We start from the raw sequence: 6,433 nt of genomic DNA on the forward strand, positions 1-6,433 counted from the left end.
TAATGATGTCAGGTGCTAATCTGCAAGCCAGAACCTGAAAGAGGGGGATCTAATAGAGCAACAATGTTTAAGTTGAGGAACTTCTGAAAATTCTGTTAATCTAAAATTAAGATGGGGAGGAAAGTACATTATAATCAGTTCTGCAACATCTTCCAATGTTTAAAAACATTGCCCCTCCTTTTGATTTCCTCAGCTGCACAAGGAGATTTGAGTTTACCTGAATAGTCTTTAATTTTACTTCAGGATTTGTGGAAAGCCCCGACTTCATATTGTCCAGAATTGAATGAACTGTCTAATTCACTGGATATGTGTGCAAATAAATTGATCTTTATTCATGTCAAAATTTTCCATATGCATACCTTATTTTGTGTTTCTATTTGGTTGGAAAAAGGTTTGTGTGCAGAACTAATTTAATACGATTTAACACCAATTTTTAACACAAAATGTACATTGCTTCTATGTTGGTTCATTTCGTACTGCCTAATTGTTTACTTAAAACTGGAATACTGTGAAATTGGGAAATAATATTGAGCATGGCTTACAAGTTTGAAAAAAGGTTTGTCTGAACAAGCTTGGGGGAAGCTGAACATGAGTTTACATATTAATTTTTTTCCCCTCAAAATGATCATTCTGTTTGAAAATTCTGCTTTTTAATTGGTAGCATAGATTTTTTTGGGAATACGATTCTAGTTTGTTCAATAATTTTTGTATTGACTGAAATGTTTGTGGTGAGAAATCTGATATCTCTAGCACCTTGAGTTCACGTGTGTTTTGAGTTCCAGGGGAGAGGAGAGAGATAGATCAGGAACCTGTACTGTGTTTCTTTGATTGCTCCCTGTAGAGCGCGTTGAAAGAACCAAAGACTTGTTGATCCAAACCAAGGCTTTTATTAACTAGAAGACTGGATCATATCACAAATAGGTCGACCGGTCCAGAATGACCTGGTCTGGCTAGGAGCAACCCTTTAAGATCTGCCAGTGGGCGTGGCTACGCTCTCAGCCAATCACAGTCATCCTACACTACAATCTGTACAGAAACATTGGTGAGAGAATCTGTACTATCACACTCCCTTGCTTGACCACTTCATGCACGAAGATAAACACTAGCTTCACGTCAATTTTGTTGCACAAATAAAATAATCAGTTTAAGATCTTTCACAATGTTGAAGTTGCTATATTAATTTTTAAAAAATCACTGATGGCTATTGCAGGCTTGTCAACAGCGGCTGAAGTTTGTCCACAAGGTCGCTTACCAAGATGAAGGATGAAAACATTGTAGTTTTGAACTGTGGTATCTCTGAATCATTCCAGTCAGCATGGAACATACAGAAATGCGCGAGAAAATAAAAGGATTGAAGGTGCAGTTTGTTAAACAGTCAGCCTTACTTATTTGCTGTCATTGCTGGATCAGACCATCCAACAGCTGGAAGTACTAAGAATTTGAGGAGTAAAACATGAAAGTTGCTGACACCGTGATCGAAAAAAAAACAATGAAGGATAAGTTTAGCAGGTCAAACAGTGAACTTTATATAGCAAAAATAATGATAAGTAACTAACGTTTTGGGCTTCAGCCCTTCATCAAGGTATGAACAAAATGTGATAGGTGTCCGAACAAAATGGTGGTGTGGGGGAGGGGCACAGTCCTGCAAGCAGGAGGTAATAGGTGGATAAGGGAGGGAGGGAACACCAGCAAACGGGAAGAGGGGGATAGCTCTGTGAATGAAGAGGGAAGGGGGTGGAGAGCTGGAGGGATAAGGGAGAGTGGGGAAGTAAGTTAACTGAAAATGGAGAAGTCGATGTTGATGCCATCCGGTTGGAGAGTACTCAGCGGAAAATCAGGTGTTGCTTCTCCAATTTACGGGTGGCTTTGGTTTGACGGTACGGGAGGCCATGGACAGACACATCAGCGCTGGAGTGGGGCTCAGCATTGAAATGGTCGGCCTCTGGGAGATCCCTGTCACTGATGTGGACAGAGCGAAGGAGCTCAGCAAAATGATCTGCCGGTCTGGGTTCAGTCTCTCCGATAAATTGATTTAATAATGTCTTGACTATTGTTCATTTAATAATGTGAACAGTGCCTTGATTAACTGCATTGCCTTAAGTTTACCAGCTTGGGAATTGGAACATTTTGTAAACTACTGGCCCAACAGCTCCATCTAGTGAAATAAAAGTGGAATGTGCTTGAGACAGCAAGTCTGACTCCATTTGTGACGAGAGGGGAACAGAGTTCACAGTTCAGGTCTTGATTTTAAATTTCATGTGTTTGAAGTTTTCTAATTTCTGCTTTACCTTAACATTCGTTCTTTTTGCTTTGCAGTAGAAGCCCAGCTTGCTGATTTCCAGGCGCTTGAAGCCCAGAGAATCTTTTTTAACTAATTAGCAATCTCTGTTGAGAGTGGCTTTTCTTGTCAAGCGCTTTGGAGGTAGGAGGAAATTTGGGCATTAATTGAGTTATTGTCAGCAGTTGTACAACACAAGTTTGCAGATACCATGATTGAAGTAAAAACACAATGCTGGAGAAGCACAGCAGATCAAACGGTACATTATATAGTGAAGATACATCACCAACGTTTTGGGTTTGAGCCCTTCATCAATGTATGAGCTAAATGTCAGCAAGCGCCCGAACAAAATGATGGGGGTGGAAGAGGGGGGCAGGGAGAGGAGCACAGGCCCAATGGCAGGAGATGATAGCTGGATAAGGGAGGGAGGGCACCAGCAAACGGTGGGGGGGGGGGGGGTTGTGGGAAATGGGAAGGGAGGGCCACTTTTCAATTTTACCTTTAGCTGTCTGCTCAAATTGCCACCAGTTTTGTGTTGACCAGGAGTTGCCTTCTGTGCAAGTGGCATTTGGCAGACTGGTGAGAAATCTGCATTAGCCTCAGTTCTGCTGTTGTAAATCCAGGGGCTTTGTTTGTTGCAGTGAATTCTTAAACTCCTGCCCAAGGGTCCCGTGAGCGGTACCAATTGTAAGCTGCCTTTTGCTGGTAATTAATTATTTTCAGGATGCTACCATTCTTGTGATTGAAAATAGATTAGCCTGAATGCTTTTAATCTCATTGTTCTGCTCCTTCAGCTAGTCTTTTTGCTCTCTCACCTGAACTAACACATCAATCAGTTCATGCTACTCCTTGTTTGAAATTCCATTGGATGAGAAATGAATGTTTGGCAAAGTAATTCCCAGTAAAACATTGCTTCCAGCTATCAGGTTTGCTTATTGATAAAAATTTGTTGTAGGGTGAGTGGGACAGTTTGAGAAGGTGAGAGGTCTAAACTAAGCCAGAGTATTGAGATGAGGCTTTGGCGAGAAGAAGCGGAGACTCTGGTGTGATTTTAATCTAATTAATTCCTTGACCTTGTATTAGTGCCAAGGTAGAATAGTCAGAATGGTAACAGGGTTAGTGGAGAGCTCATCTTGTGAGATGTGGGAATTCTTGGAATCTTGCCATCTCCCTGATAACTAAGTGCATCGAGTTGCAGCTCCTTGCAGACACTGCGAGGGAACTGGAGCTACATTATCGATGACCTTCATCTCCGCTCGGAAAATGAAGAGTTCATAGATGAGATCTACAGGGAGGCAATCGCACTGAGGCTGAATGAGTTTGGTCAGGAGAGGGAAAGCAAAAGCAAGCAGGCAGGTAGTGCAGGGTGTACCTGTGGCCATTCACCTCAATAATAAGTGTGCCATTTTGGATACTGTTGAAGGGATGACTTATTAGGGCAAAACAGCAGTGGCTCTGTTAGCTAGAAGGGAAGGAGAGTGGAAGTGGTGGGAGGATTCAGTAGTTAGAGGGGCAAACAGGAGATTCTAGGGACATAAAAGAGACCCGGATGATTTGTTCAAGAGCTATGAGGTAATGTTGCAGTTTGATAAAACTCTGGTTAGACCACACCTGGACGATTGTGTTCAGTTCTGGTCACCTCATTGCAGGAAGGATGTGAAAGCTTTGGAGAGGGTGCATAGATAGGGTCGTTGGCCAGCACTTTTTCCCCTGAGGCGACAGTAGCAAAATACCAGAGGACATCTGCATAACATTAATTTTTTGAATCACAGGGATAATATGTTTTTTTAATTTTTTTTTCACACTATAAACCATATTGACCAAGATACATACAGACATTTTTTCTCTTGAATATATAGTGTCATTTTCTCCCCTTTTTCCCCCTCCCTTTCCTCCCTCCCCCCTTTCCCATTTATTTGAAGTTCAATCTATAAGATACATTAAACCCGTTAAACAATATTGTCACTTAATAAAAATAAACAAGAAATTTTACTGAGTCAGTTCTTTTCGTTGTCTTCTCCTTCTGTCATTTTAGGTGGTGGAAGTCCATGGTAGGATTTCTCTATTGTATTTCATGTATGGCTCCCATATTTGTTTGAATATTATGATGTTATTTCTTAAATTATATGTTATTTTTTCTAATGGAATACATTGATTTATTTCTATGTACCATTGTTGTATTCTCAAGTTATTTTCTAATTTCCAGGTTGACATAATATATTTTTTTGCTACAGCTAGGGCTATCATAACAAATCTTTTTTGTGCTCCATCCAAATCAAGTCCAAATTCTTTGTTTTTTATGTTACTTAGGAGGAAGATCTCTGGTTTTTTTGGTATATTGCTTTTTGTGATTTTATTTAATACCTGGTTTAGATCCTCCCAAAATTTTTTCACTTTCTCACATGTCCAGATTGCATGAATTGTTGTTCCCGTTTCCTTTTTACAGTGAAAACATCTGTCTGATACTGTTGGGTCCCATTTATTTAACTTTTGAAGTGTGATGTATAGCCTGTGTATCCAGTTATATTGTATCATGCGTAACCTCGTGTTTATTGTATTTCTCATAGTTCCGGAGCATAGCTTTTCCCATGTTTCATTCTTTATCTTTATGTTTAGATCTTGTTCCCATTTTTGTTTAGGTTTACCGTTTGTTTCCTCGTTCTTCTTTCCTTGCAGCTTGATGTTTGTTATAAATTTTTTAATTATTGTGTCTGTAATCACGTATTCAAAATTGCTTCCTTCTGGTAACCTCAGACTGTTTCCCAATTTGTCCTTCAAGTAGGTTTTCAGTTGGTGGTATGCAAACATTGTATAGTGAGTTATATTTATCCTTCATTTGTTCAAAGGATAATAATTTATTTCCCGAAAAAAAACAATTTTCTATTCTTTTGATCCCTTTTCTCTCCCATTCTCTAAAGGAAAGGTTATCTATTGTGAAAGGGATTAGTTGATTTTGCGTCAATATTAGTTTTGGTAGTTGATAATTTGTTTTATTCCTTTCTATGTGAAGCCTCTTCCAAATGTTGAGCAGATGACGCAATACCGGTGAATTCCTACGTTGCACCAATTTAGGGAATAATTTGTTTAATGATAATCGGGTGTGAATCTTCTCCAATCAGCGCACCTTTGTGAATCCTTTTGCTATTGATAAACTGACCAATCAGTATTTCACCAGCTTCTGGCTTTGAGAGCAGTTCTGTTGATTAAAGTAACCATTTACCCTTTATGTTAGCAGTCCAAAATGGACTGAGTAATTTTAATTATTTTGGCAGTCCTGTGACAAGTCTTTTGCCTTCGTCCAAGATCTCCAATGAGGTATCATCAAGTTGGAAAAGGTTATTGTTGTAAATTATGTGGATAAGAATATTTCAATTCCACTTTGGTGCACGACCATAAGCTTTGCTTACATATTTAAGTTTTTATCCAATTCAGTGTACACTTAGAATATTATCTTATCTTGAGATAGATGAGTACATTATATATAAGAGTGATATTATAAATAGTGAAACTTTTGGAACGTAAGGGTTCAATCAGGCAGACGCAGCATGGTTTTTGAAAGGGAAGATCTCATTTGACAAACTTGTTAGGATTCTTTGAGGATATAATGGTTGCGGTGGATAGAGGGGAACAGGTTGATGTTGTATATTTGGATTTCCAGAAAGCGTTTGATAAGGTGGCGCACAAGAGACTTCTCAGTAAGTTACAGGAAAGTGGAGTCCGGGGAAGTCTATTGGCCTGGATTGAATATTGGTTGTCTGACAGGAGGCAGAGAGTCGGGATAAATGGGAATTTTTCAGGTCGGCAGAGAGTGGTAAGTGGGGTGCCGCAGGGGTCGGTGTTAGGCCCACAACTGTTCATTTACATTGATGACTTGGAGGAGGGGACAAAATGAGGTGTAGCCAAGTTTTCGGATGACACCAAATTGAGTGGAAGAGCAAATTGTAATGAGGATGTGGAGAGTCTGCAGAGGGATAGAGTTAAGCTGGATGAGTGGGCAAAGGTCTGGCAGATGGAGTATAATGTTAGTAAGTGTGAGGTTATCCACTTTGGCAAGAAAAATAAAAGCTGAATATTATTTAAATGGTGAAAAACTACAACATGCTGTTGTGCAGAGGGACTTGGGAGGGCTTGTGCATGAATCGCAAAAAGTTAGGT

Source organism: Narcine bancroftii, chromosome 14 (genome assembly GCF_036971445.1).
Source record: "Narcine bancroftii isolate sNarBan1 chromosome 14, sNarBan1.hap1, whole genome shotgun sequence".
Taxonomy (NCBI): domain Eukaryota; kingdom Metazoa; phylum Chordata; class Chondrichthyes; order Torpediniformes; family Narcinidae; genus Narcine; species Narcine bancroftii.